General features: G+C 32.9%; 1 non-coding gene across 1 annotated transcript; it reads left to right on the top strand.

Moving 5' to 3' along the window:
• Positions 1–13,058: 13,058 nt before the first annotated feature.
• LOC112101339 lies at positions 13,059–13,165 on the top strand. The gene has a single exon (XR_002907466.1). It is a non-coding gene; the product is annotated as a small nucleolar RNA R71 (small nucleolar RNA).
• Positions 13,166–14,955: the final 1,790 nt, after the last annotated feature.

The raw sequence follows: 14,955 nt of genomic DNA, 5'->3' as shown, positions 1-14,955 counted from the left end.
TCTAAGAGGCCAACGTCCAACCTCGTAACCTCATTCGAGTGGCCTTTCCTAGGTGTCACTATGTGCTGTAAGATAGAGTGAAGAATGCAAACTTGGAGAGGTAAAAATTGAGACCGAAAAGGTAGAAGACAGATCTCATCAGACAAGTCTTGACGACGAAAAATATTACGGACTCCATCAGTATGACAAAAACTGTCAAAGTGAAGGGCTTTCCTAGAGGTGTAAATATCATGGCCCTCACTAGAGATACCAAGAAAGTTAGCTAGATCTGCATCATCAAATTCAATAGGCACACTGCCGACTTGAGTAACTATCCTATTTAAGCGAGTTGCGGAGATTTCCATATTCGAATAAAAGACTCGCACTAAGTTGGGATAAACTCGGTCATCAAAGTCAATGGCAAACTCCCAAGACTTAAGCGTATCCCTAACGCTTCTACCACATACAATTAAGGTACTGAAATCGTCTATTTCAACATAAGAAGAGTCAAGTACCTTTCGACTATTAAAGCGATCCTTGAACCGCTTTGCCAAGGAAGGCATGGGGAAATGAATTCTTGTGAATTCAGAGACTTCCCGTGATGGTATAGGATTCCTTGGAGGCATAGATTTTCGCCTGAGATTTCTCCGAGGGGGTGCAGCCATGGTGAATAACAAAGGAGTTTAAAAAATTACGGGAGAGATGTGATAAGAAGAAGATGAACTAATTATTGGCTTAGGAATGTGTAAAGGATGTGATTTTAATGCTCAATTTGGTTGAAAAAGGGAAAGAATCGGGTTAAAAAAGAAGAAACCCGAACGGCTGCAGTTAGGGTTTAGATTTGGGATTTTTCAATTTTGGGCTGGATTTGAATATTTGAATCGGTGAAAGTGTTCTAAAGGAGATAAGAAATGATGTTGTAGGTTTGATTTGGCAAGAAAAGCAAGGAAAATGAAGATTTGGGGGCAGAGGAGGCGTCGGCTGCGCAACAATGGCTAAAACGGTGAAAGGGCAACTAAAGAGGAAGAAGAAAGCCTTTGAACAGTTTTATATTCACGAAAACGGTTAACCGTTTATTGAAACGATTAAGGGGTAACTTCCAGAGGCTAAAGAATGGGAGATGGTGAAAGGTTAAGCTCTTAACGGCTAAGGAGTAACTGTTAGAGGATTCTCTGTTTTTAAATGGTTTACTGATTGCATCAAACGGTGAAAGGGTAAAAAGACAGACATAAAATCTCGTTTCTAGATTAAAACGGTGCACCGTTTATTGGAAACGGTTATCCGTTTATTTTATCTATAATTTCGCACATTTGATTTAATTTTTTGCCAGCAAATAATACATTCCAAGATCATTTGATTGATCTAAAAATGTTTTATGAGCCATTTTAATGCATGATTCATGAACATGTATTCAAGCAATTAATTCATATAATCAATCAAGAATTAACAAAGTGAATACATCATTTGAATATCAAGCTTAAGCATTTCATAAATATTAAATCACCAATAAGTCAATAAATTCAATACACTCAATAGCATGAATAGAGACGTTAATGCGAAAATTTCATCATCCCAAATTCATGCCGAATTTTCAAAAATTGATCTTCGCCAAGGGGTTTGGTAAAAATATTGGCGAGTTATTTTTCTGTAGAAATAAACTCTAATGCAATATCTCCCTTTTGAACATGATCTCTCAAGAAATGATGTCTTATTTCTATATGCTTGGTTCTAGAGTGTTGAATGAGATTCTTTGAAAGATTTATAGCACTAGTATTATCACACTTAATAGGAATTTATTCTAGGTTAATACCATAATCTCTAAGTGTTTGTTTCATCCAAAGAGCTTCCGCACAACAACTTCCTGCAGCTATATATTCAGCCTCAGTAGTTGAAAGTGCAACAGAATTTTGTTTCTTGCTAAACCATGAAACAAGTGAGTGACCTAGAATATAGCAAGTTCCATTAGTGCTTTTCCTATCAATTTTATAACCGGCAAAATCCGCATCCGAATAGCATGTTAAATCTATATGAGTTCCCCTAGGATACCAAAGTCCAATATCTATGGTTCTACTCAAATAACGAAAAATTCTTTTAACAGCAAGCAAATGGGATTCCTTGGGACATGATTGAAATCTTGCATACAAACATACACTAAACATGATATCGGGTCTACTTACAGTCAAATAAAGTAAAGATCCGATCATACCTCGATACATTTTGATATCCACTTCTTTGCCTTTTTCATCTTTGTCGAGCTTGGTTGATGTGCTCATTGGTGTATTTTTGGTCTTTGAGTCATCAATGCCGAATCTTTTGAATAGATCTTTTACATACTTGGCTTGATTTATGAAAATTCCTTCCTCATTTTGTTTTATTTATAGCCCAAGGAAGTACTTCAACTCTCCCATCATACTCATTTCAAATTCATTACTCATGCAAGATGAAAATTCTTGACACAACAATTCATTAGTAGAACCAAAAATAATATCATCAACATAAATTTTATCAACAAGTATGTCTTTGTCCTTATGTTTAACAAAGAGAGTAGTATCCGCTTTACCCGTAGAAAAATCATTTTCTAACAAGAAATTCTTAAGCCTATCATACCATGTTCTAGGTGCTTGTTTTAATCCATATAAGGCTTTAAACAACTTAAAAACATGATTTGGAAGTTTTTCATTTTCAAAACCAGGGGGTTGTTTTACATATACTTCTTCCATAATATACCCATTTAAGAAAGCACTTTTCACATCCATTTGAAATAAGATGAAATCTTTATGACATGCAAATGCCAACAACATTCTAATTGATTCTAGTCTAGCAACGGGTACAAAAGTTTCATCAAAATCAATTCCTTCTTCTTGGTTGTAACCTTGAGCCACTAATCTAGTTTTATTTCTTACAACCACACCGGATTCATCCATCTTATTTCTAAATATCCATTTAGTACCTATGACGGATTGATGTTCCGGTTTAGGAACTAATTCCCACACATTGTTTCTTTCAAACTGATTTAACTCTTCTTGCATTGCCATAATCCAAGATTCATCATTTTCTGCATCTGCAAAGGATTTGGGTTCAATTTGAGAAATGAATGCATCATGCTCACAAGTATTCCTAAGTGATGATCTAGTTGTAATGCCTCGTGATGAATCTCCTAAGATTACATCTTTAAGGTGAGAAGAAACATACCTCCACTCCTTGGGGAGTGTTTGAGAAGTACCTTCATGTTGCTCCATATTTGTTTGCTCTTCTTATTCATCCTCTTAATTTCTTTGTAGTGCATTTTCTTGATTATCCTTTGATGGTTCTTCTTGTAACTCTCCATCTGCATCATCATAATTTATTCCTTTCTCCGCAGAGGAGGGGTTAGACTCATCAAATGTAGCATGCATAGATTTTTCTACAATTAGTGTATTTCTGTTATAAACTCTATAAGCTTTGCTTGAGTTTGAATAACCAAGAAAAATACCAACATTAGATTTTGGATCAAATTTGCCAAGATTGTCTTTTGTGTTCAAAATAAAACATTTGCATCCAAACACTTTTAAATAACCAATATTGGGTTTTCTATGTTTCCAAAGCTCATATGGAGTTTTGTTAAGGTTAAATCTAATCAACACACGATTTAAAACATAACAAGCGGTGTTGACGGCCTCGGCCCAAAAATACTTAGACAATGAATTTTCATTCAACATAGTCCTAGCCATTTCTTGAATAGATCTATTCTTTTTCTCAACAACTCCATTTTGTTGTGGAGTTCTAAGTGATGAAAATTGATGCTCAATGCCAAAATCATTACAAAAAATCTCAAATGCATGATTTTCAAACTCTCCTCCATGATCACTCATAATGCATGCAATACCATACCCTTTTTCATTTTGTATTTTCTTACAAAGCACTTTAAAGGCATCAAGAGCATCATCTTTATTGGCTAAGAATAATACCCAAGTATATCTAGAATAATCATCAATTATCACAAATGCATAATATTTGTCATTTAAACTAGCATATCTAGAGGGCCCAAATAAATCTATGTGAAGAAGTTGAAGTGGTTTTGAAGTAGAAATATGATTTTTATTTTTTAAAGATGTTTTGATTTGTTTTCTAAATTGACAAGCTTCACAAATCGTATCTTTTTTAAAACCAATTTTTGGAAGACCTTTAACTAAATCATTTTTTTAAATTTTTGAAATCAAATCCATACTTCCATGTCCTAACCTTCTATGCCATAACCAACTATCATCATGCAATGCCAAAAAATATTTATCAAGAGTAAATGCACATTCTATGTCAATTATATAAACATTACCACATCTATTCCCAACAAATAAGATCTTGCCATCACATGAATTCTCAATAACACAACTAAATTTATCAAAGATAACTTTATAACATTTGTCACATAATTGACTAATACTAATTAAGTTGTGTTTCAAGTTCTCAACCAAACATACATTCTCAATTAGAGTTGAGGAAACTTTACCAACATTTTCAATTTCGAGAATTTTTCCTTTTGAGTTGTCTCCAAAAGATACGTCCCCACCATTTTCAATTTTGGTGAAGCTTGAGAACCATGCATAATTTCCGGTCATGTGCCTTGAGCAACCACTGTCCAAATACCATTTATTTTTCTTCTTCTTTAAGCCCTACAAGGAAAATCTCAAGTTTTAGGTACCTAAAGCTTTTTGGGTCCTTGGGAGTTAGCAACGGCTCCTTTTGGAACCCAAATACATTTGACACCATAATATGCATTCCTTTTCACGGGACATTTATATTTCATGTGACCATTTTGATTACAATAATGGCAAATAATCTGATGATCACTTGTGGAGGTAGCTTTAACAAAATAATTCTTATAATATTTTTGCTTCAAGTAGGCTTATACCCAAGTCCTCTTTTATCAAAAACACATTTTTGTGAGTTAAGCATATTATCCAACATCTTTTGTCCATTTGTAAATTTCAAAACAATCTCATTCAACTCATTGCTATTTTTCTTAAGCATTTGGTTTTCAATTTTCAAATCATCTATGTGTGATTCTAAATGCTCATGTGAGATGCTAGGTTTCTCATTTGATAATGTAATTTCATCATGTAATGTTTTGTTCTCTACTTCTAGACATGCATTTCTTGCATTTAGAGATTCATTTTCATTTTTAAGCTTTGCCATTTCCTTTTTAAGACATACATTCTTTTTACCAATCTTCATCAACTTATTATGCAATTCTTTAAAAGCATCATACAATTCATCATAGGTGGGATCACTTACCTCATTGAGATCATTATCCCCTCCTATTGCCATAAGTGCTAGGTTTGATACTTCTTGCGATCCTTCTTCATCACTTGAATCTTCCTCGCTATCATTCCAAGTTGCAACCATTGCTTTCTTCTTGAGTTTGTTGATAAGTGGGCACTCCGATCTTATATGGCCAGGCTTCTTACATTCATAGCATGTGATTACCTCTTTCTTCTCCCTTTGGTTCTTGAAGCTTCTGAAATTTCTTCGCTCTCCGGTTTTCTTGAAGAATCTTCTGAACCTCCTTGCTAGCATGGCTAACTCTTCATCATTCGGTTCACTCTCCCCATCACTCTCATATTTGAAGCTTTGAGAGCAATGCTTTTCTTCTTCTCCTCATGCCCTTTTTCTGCTGCCAAATCTTCTTCATATGAAATGAGATAACTAATTAAATCATCAAGAGGTAAAGTATTTAAATCTTTGGCCTCTTCAATAGCAGTTCTTTTGGGTCTCCATTCTTTTGGAAGTGACCTAATGATTTTCTTAACTTTTTCGCTATTTGAGAAGGTCTTTCCTAGGGCTCCTAGGGTGTTTACTATGTTCGTAAATCTCGTATACATAAAGTACACACTCTCATTTTGTTCCATTTGGAACAACTCATATTGTCGAGTGTACCTACTAATTTTCGACTCTTTCACTTGATTTGTGCCTTCATAAACTACTTCAAGTTTGTGCCAAATTTCATTTGCACTTTCACAACTAGATACTCGATAAAATTCTTTCTTATCAAGTGCACAAAATAAAGCATTCATAGCTTTGGAATTTAGAGAAGCTTTTTTCTTTTCCAATTCATTCCATTCCCTTGAAGGTTTTGGAATATCTTCCCCGAATTCATTTTTAGTTAGGGGCAAAAACAGACCATCATAAACAACTTCCCAAATTTCATAATTTAGTACTTGTAAATAAATTCTCATCCTAATTTTCCAATATGGGTAGTCATTTCCGTCAAAGAACGGTAGTCTAGTTGTGGACTGTCCTCCCTTAAAGGTTGAGTCATTTTTGGGTTGCCATGGATCTTTTACTCTAGACGGTTAAGTCCTAACAAGAGAACTAAGCTCTGATACCAAATGAAATTCTAGTTATGCAACCCAAGAGGGGGGTGAATTGGAATTCTAAAAATTATTCAATTTCTAAAGAAAAACTTAATGCAAATATAAACCAAATTCAAAGCAATAACAAATAAGTTGATCACAATATAAAAAGATAAGGGAAGAGAGATTCAAACACAGAGATTTTTACGTGGTTCGGCCAACCTCGCCTACATCCACGCCTCCAAGCTTTCTGGCCTTGAGAATTACACTTGACTTCCAAGGTGTAAATAACCTTTACAACAAGAGATTATCCCAATCTCTTAACTCAAGTGTATCCCAACACTTACAATCACTCAAAAATAAAAGATTACAAATTTTTTTTGCCTCTCACAATATTTAGGATTACAAAAATGATGCCCAATATGTGAATAGATGAAGCAAGAGTGTGTTCAAAGCTCTATGAAGATTGTATTCTCAAGTATAAGCTCAATAGTCATATTGTGATCAAACTTGTTTGAATTTGAATGAGCTTATTTATAGTTGGAGTTGAAAAACTAGCCGTTACAAACTGTCTGCCCGAAAATGGTTCGCCGTTAACCATTAACGATTCACCGTTTAGGCTGGTCAAAAGTTACCGTTGGGCCAAATTTTAAATAAACGATTTGCCGTTTAGGCTTACCCTTTTGTCGTTAAATTCCAGAGACTTGCAAGATGAACATCAATTATCCGTTTACATTAAACGGTTAAGGATTTGCATGAAGTAACCTCTCTGGATAGTATCGGTTAACCGTTTGTAATAAACGGTTCGCCGTTTGGTTCCAGTAACCTACAAAATAATTTAGCCTTATTCAGTTTTGTTAAACGGTGCCAGAAGAGGACAACCTTCAATTCTGGATTTTATCGGCTAACCGTTTAAATAAACGGTTCACCGTTAAGTTCTAGTAGCCTTCCCATCTTTTTTTTGTTTTTCGTTTTTCTTAATCAGTTAGAGCTTAGGTAATATGTAGCTCTCTGGTTTTAATCGGTTAACCGTTTAAAAGAAAACGGTTTACCGTTTATTTCCAGAATCACATTTTAAACCAGATTTTGCAGAGAATCATTTTCTAATTTGAAAGTCCATCTTTTATGAATATGATTGGAATGATTATAAGGCTTTCGTTTATTAAGGAATAGCTCCAATATTTTAATCAAAAATCATTTAAAGTTTGTTATCATCAAAATCAATATTATTAACATATTCATGTTAACAATGTCAATTGGTGTCTTGTATGTTGTTCTTTAGGCCCATAAGAAGTCATGCAATTGCAATGACCAATCCTTTCTGGTGGGGTTCACCACTTTCTCTAAAATATTTTTAATCTCCCTAATGGACACTTCTGCTTGACCATTAAATTGTGGGTGATATGTTGTAACAATCTTATGCTTAATTCCATACTTAGCTAATGCTGCAGTAAAGATCTTATTGCAAAAGTGAGTACCTTCATCACTAATGATTGCTCTTGGAGTTCCAAACCGTGAGAAAATATTTTTCTGAAGAAAGTTCACCACCGTCTGGGATCATTTGTTGGCAGTGTTGCAGCCTCCACCCATTTAGACATATAGTCCACAACAACTAGAATATATAAGTTCCCAAAAAATGGTAGGAATGTGCCTATGAAGTCTATCCCTCATACATTAAAGATCTCTACCTCCAAAATATTTGTTAATGGCATTTCATGTCTTTCTCTGTCCCAGCACTGCTCCAATAGAATGGTCACTAGCATCAGACATCAGTTCAAAAAGTAGACTCCAATCTGGTGTTATAACAACTTGTGTTGTTACTAGAGCTTTCTTTAACTCATTAAAGGCCTTGAAACAATCTTCATCAAAATTAAAATATATGTCATGCTCCATCAGCATACATAAAGGTTTAGCTATGTTGGAAAAATCATTGATGAACCTTCTGTAGAATCCGGCATGTCCTAAGAAACTTCTAATACTCTTAACTGAAGTTGGAGGTAGCAGTTTATCTATCACCTCTATCTTTGCCTAGTCCACCTCTATCCCATTCTTGGACACTCTATGATCTAAAATTATACCTTTTAGTACCATAAAGTGGCATTTTTTTTCCAATTGAGTACCAGGTTGGTCTCCTCACACCTTTTAAGCACATCTTCTAGGTTATACAAACAATCTTCATATGCCTTTCTAAAGACTGAGAAATCATCTATGACAACTTTCAATGTCTTCTCAACCATATCTGAAAAAATGGACATCACACACCTCTGGAAGGTTGCTGGAGCATTGCATAGACCAAATGGCATTTTTCTGAAAGCAAAAGTTCCATAAGGGTTGGTGAATGTGGTCTTCTCCTGATTCTCTAGTGCTATAGCAATTTGGTTGTAACCTGAATACCTGTCTAAGAAGCAGTATTAATGTTTTGGAGCAAGTCTGTCCAGCATCTGATCTATAAATGGCAGTGGGAAGTGATCCTTCCTTGTGGCTTTATTAAGTTTCCTATAGGCCACACAGACTCTACATCCTATTACAATTCTTGTGTGAATAAGTTCATTCTTCTCATTTGCAGTGGGAAGAATGAACTTATTCAATCTGGTTGTAACCTGAATACCTGTCTAAGAAGCAGTATTAATGTTTTGGAGCAAGTCTGTCCAGCATCTGATCTATAAATGGCAGTGGGAAGTGATCCTTCCTTGTGGCTTTATTAAGTTTCCTATAGGCCACACAAACTCTCCATCCTATTACAATTCTTGTGTGAATAAGTTCATTCTTCTCATTTGCCACAACAGTTACTCCACCTTTCTTTGGAACACATTGTACTAGGCTCACCCAAGAACTATCAGATATCGAGTATATGATCCCAGCATCCAACCATTTGATGATCTCTTTTATCACAACTTCCTAATGATAGGGTTTAGTCTCCTATGTTGCTCTACTGAATTGCTGTAACAATCATTTAGCAAAATCTTGTGCATGCATATGGATTAGTTGATTCCCTTAATATCTGCCATAGTCCTCCAATTACCTTTTTGTATTTCCCTAGCACTTCTACCAAACTTCTTTCTTGATCTGCATTTAAAGAAGATGAAGTGATTACATGAATGGTGCGTTTACTTCATTTAATGGGAATGGGGAGGAATAGGAATGGACTGGGAATGAGAATGGGCTGGAATGAGAATGAGATTTCAATGTTTACTTGGCAAAAACAAAATGGGGATGGGAATGTGCTGGAATACCATTGATGTATTTACTTGGCAAAATAAATGGGAATGAGGAATGAGAATTAGAATAAATTTACCAAATACCCATAGTATTAATAATGAATAAAAATAATTAGTTTATCATTATTAATAATATGATCATTATTGTTGTTGTTGTTGTTGTTGTTATTATTATTATTATTATAATTAAATTTTATTAACTCTATTATTTTAGTCATTTTTAATTATTGTTATTATTATTTTTATTAATACTATCATTATTAACATTTATTATTATGATTATTAAATTTTATTAACTTTATTATTTTAGTTATTATTAATTATTGTTATTATTATTATTTTTATTAATACTATCATTATTAACATTTATTATTATGATTATTAAATTTTATTAACTTTATTATTTTAGTTATTATTAATTATTTTTATTATTATTTTTATTAATACTATCATTATTAACATTTATTATTATGATTATTAAATTTTATCAACTTTATTATTTTAGTTATTATTAATTATTGTTATTATTATTTTTATTAATACTATCATTATTAACATTTATTATTATTATTATTAAATTTTATCAACTTTATTATTTTATTTACTATTAATTATTGTTATTTTTATTTTTATTAATATTATCATTATTAACATTTATTATTATTATTATTATTATTATTATTTAATTAATATCATTTTATAATAATATTTATACATGTATGTAGATAATGAAAATTACATTATTTTTATTATTATTAAATTTTATTAAATTTATTATTTTAGTTATTATTAATTATTGTTATTATTATTTTATTAATATTATCATTATTAACATTTAATATTATTAATAAATTTTATTAACTTTATTATTTTAGTTACTATTAATTATTGTTATTATTATTTTATTAATATTATCATTATTATCATTTATTATTATTTTTTTTAATTAATATCATTTTTATAATAATATTTATACATGTATCTAGATAATGAAAATTACATTATTATTATTATTATTAAATTTTATTAACTTTATTATTTTAGTTATTATTAATTATTGTTATTATTATTTTTAATAATAATTACAATAATAATAATAACAACAACAATATGATAATATTCTTAATAATGATAAATTAATTATTTTTGTTAATTAGTATTTTTATCATTATTTTTGTTGTTAATAATGATAATATTAATAAAAATAATTAATAAAGTTAATAAAATTTAATAATAATAATTATTATTATTAATGACATTTAAAATAATAAAATTAATTGTGATTTGAATGAGGGTAATTTAGGAAATATGAAAAAATTAAAGGGATACAAAAGTAAGTATATATTCAATTCTCATTCCCTCATTTTCATTCTCAACCCCCCCATGGGAATGAGATTCCTATTCCTTATTCCCAAATTGTGTGGGACCCACACAGTTTATTCTCATTCCCAAATTACATTTTGCCAAGTAAACATAGGTTTCATTCCCATTCTTTCATTCCCATTCTCTATTCCATGAAGTAAACACATCAGAAGTGTATTATTTTTGCCAAGATAAATATATTTCAAGCGTGAAGGTAAAAGTTTGAATTCTAAAATACGAGGTCATTCAATAGATGAAATTGTTGGTTTTACTTTCCTATTTGAAAGATCTAGAGATTCAAAGTGTCTTTCATGTCTTACAGATTGCTTTTCTCCTAACCATGCTATTTGGGTTGCTGCAGTATCCTCTTCTTTAAGTTCTTCAAAAGTAGCAACTCTGATTTCTTTTTTGCTGCAGCAGCAGTCTATTCTTTTTGTCACAGTAAAGTTTACAACATTAAAAAAATTATAGTCTTCAACCTCATCATGACTCTTCATACCTTTCAACACATTGAAGGCGGCTTGTTGGTCATTCACCCTCATGGTTAACTCTCTTTTCTGCACATTAATTAAGGTCTTCCCTGTTGCTAGGAAAGGTCTACCAAGTATAATTGGTACTTCCTTGTCTACCTCAAAATCTAGTACAATAAAATCTACTGAAAAAATAAATTTGTCCACCTTTACCAAGACATCTTCAATCTTACCCTCAGGATATGCATGGGATCTGTCAGCAAGTTGTAAAGTGACTGTTGTTGGTTTGCATTCACCAACTCCCAATTACTTAAATACAGATAAGGGCATGAGATTGGTGCTTGCTCCTAAGTCACAAAATTTTCTACCATTATACCTAGTTCCAATAGAACATGGTATTGTAAAACTTCCTAGATCTTTCAGTTTTTAAGGAATTTTATTCTGAATCATATGACTGCATTTTATTGTTAGAGCAACAATTTCAAATTCTTCAAGCCTTCTCTTTCTTGCCAAAATATCCTTTAAGAATTTCACATAATTGGGCATTTTTTCTAAAGCTTCCACAAAGAGAATATTGATATGCACTTGTTTCAACACTTCTAAGAATTTGCTGAACTGTTTATCTTGTCTTTACTTCTGGAATCTTTGTAGGAAAGGGTTGGATGCCTAAATTGCTGCACTGCAATAGGAGATACAGGTTGTTGTTCTTTTGATTGACTCTGGGTTGTTACTGCTGGTGTTGCAGCTTCTGGTTCAACAGGTACTGAGTGATTTCTTCATGTGGTTGTTGTAGCCTGACTGCTTTCAGTAGTGTTTTGATAACTGGGTTCCTGCAACTCTTTTTCAACTTGAAGTTCCTCTGGAGATGAAATAGGTTCCATCGTTTTTCTTAGCATACCAACAGGGATGTCAACACCCTTCCCAGACCTTAAGTTGATCACCTTGCAATGTTCCTTACCCTCTTTCCTTGGATCTTCTGTGTTGCTGGATAAATTCCCCTAAGGTCTGTTACTTAATACTGTGGCAAGCTGTCCAATTTGATTTTCTAAATTTCTCAAGGACACAGCTTGACTTTGGACAATTACTTCATTCTTCACAATGTGCTCTTTAATTAGTTTTTCCAAGGAACTAAATTGATCATTGCTAGTGTTTCTTTGCCCTTGATTTTGTTGATAAAAACCAAGTGGCTGAGTGGGTCTACTCTGTCCACTAGGTGCTGGAGCATGCTGGTTCTAGTTGCTCCATGAAAAGTACAGGTGTTGCCTCCATCTAAGGTTGTAGGTATCAGAATATGGATTGTTCTGGTTCTATCTATTGAAGTTGCCCACATAATTGACTGATGCTGGATTCCCTGGAAAATCATCAAATAAATGCCCCTCTCCACAGTACGACAGGAAATCTCAACAACTTGATTGATAGTTGCTGGAGCAGTAGTCATATTTTTCACTATGTTAGTCAATGATGTTACCTGGGCTGATAATCATGTAAATGCATACACATTGTGTATCCCTACTGCTCCTTTTGCTGTAGTTTATCTAGTTGATGGCCACTGATGGTTGTTATTAGCAATTCTCTCCAAAATTTCATAGGTTTCATTATAAGATTTAGATAATAAACCCACATTTGCTGAAGCATCGACCATCAATCTAGTGCTTGGGTTTAATCCATTATAAAAGGTTTCTAACTGTATGCAGCAAGGAATGCCATGATGAGGACATCTCCTAAGCAACTCCTTAAATCTTTCACAAGCCTCATACAAGCTTTCATCTTCTAATTGATGAAAAGAAGTGATCTCATTCCGCAACTTTGCATTTTTTGTTGGTGGGAAGTACTTCATCAAAAACTTATCAGCCAAGTCATTCCATATTGTAATGGAGTCTAGTAGTAGAGAGTTCAACCATGCTCTTGCTCATTACATATTGTGATGGATTCTTCTAGTAAAGAGTTCAACTATGCTCTTGCTCGATCTCTTAAGGAATAAGGAAAAAGTCTTAATCTCAATGCATCATGTGATGCTCCAGCAATTTTAAAAGCATCACTTACCTTAAAAAAAACACTTAAAGTGGAGATGAGGATCTTCTAATGGAAATCCATTAAATTACCCCACTGTTTGCAACATTTGAAACATCACTGGTTTTAGTTCAAAATTGGCAGCTTCCACCTCATGTCTGATTATGCCAAGATGTATAACTTGAGGAGCCAACACAACATAATCTCTAATGGCTCTGTCTCTATCATCTACCATGTAGATAATATTGTTATTCCATGTTGTTCTCTGCTTAATTTGCTCATTCTGACCTTCTTGACCATTGACAGGTTGTATTGGTCCGTGAGGGTCTAAGTTTCTTAAGTTTTGCAAGTCATCCATTGTTACAACAGCTTTTGAATTTCTTTGCTCTCTTCTCAATCTTCTTGCAGTTCTTTCAAGCTCTAGGTCAAATTGAAATTCAACAAGTTTGTATTTGAGCATGCAAAAGTGATATGTTAACAAAGTAATAAAATCAAAGATTAGCACCGTCAAAATTGATTTCACAACTAAAAAATAAACAATCAATCATCAGCAACAACGCCAAAAACTTGTTGATTTACTTCAATTGCTATGGTGTCAATGTGCAAGTGTACGCAACTAGTAATAAAATGATGAGTATTTAAGATCATCTCCACAAGGATTAATGTTATCAGACTTGCTACAACAATTTCAACAGTGCAATCTATATTCTAAATTAAATCAATACAACTAATATGACCAAGTAACTTAGTAAAATAAAATCACAATAATTAAAAATGCAATGAATATAATTTGCACGTTAAACAAAAAGGTTAAACCAATAGCAAATGGAGTAGTTGAGTGATTAAACCCTCTTGATGGTGTTGACTGTTTTATGCATGTTACGCTCAATTGTTGCAGCATCTACTATAGGACTGAGCAGAAACCAACTTTATCCTCAACGGTAGCATGTTGGATGTCTTATATCTTTATGCAACCAATTAATGACCAGTTGTTATACCTACATATGATATAGCATTACACGTTTAGGTTTTTTTTACCCTACAAGGTGAATCCCTATATCTAGTTCATCACTAATCTTAGATTAAGCATGGCCTTTTAGGACTCAAGTTAAACTTAATTCAGGAAACTCAATCCATGATCGAGTATAGCTCTGATATGTTCCACTAGGATAGACCATTTTTTGGCTCTTTCCTAGCTTGTACCATTAAATGGGTGGTCAGTCAAAATAATGACTTTCAATAAATACTATCAAAGCAAAATGTTATAGCAAACATGTAGCAACGTCTATATTCAGTCAATTAACCATCAAGCTAGTTTAACACTCAACCATAAATAAATTTAGTTCATAATTTGTGAAAGGTAAATAAATAACCAAGTTCTAGCCATCAAATATATCTTCATGATCAATGAATAACAAATAAACAAGAAAAGAAAGAGAAATAATGACTTCCAATCGATTCCGCAATTTCTTTTACTGGTACAGCCTTGAATCTTAATTGAGAATTCTGCTACTTCGTTAATTCTTTTCTGTTTAATCTTGATTGACGACCCTCCCTTTTTCTTTTCATGTACGCCTCCTTTTATAA

Source organism: Citrus clementina, unplaced genomic scaffold (assembly GCF_000493195.1).
Source record: "Citrus clementina cultivar Clemenules unplaced genomic scaffold, Citrus_clementina_v1.0 scaffold_2, whole genome shotgun sequence".
NCBI classification, from domain to species: Eukaryota; Viridiplantae; Streptophyta; class Magnoliopsida; order Sapindales; family Rutaceae; genus Citrus; species Citrus x clementina.
This window is presented reverse-complemented; position numbering and strand designations above follow the sequence as displayed.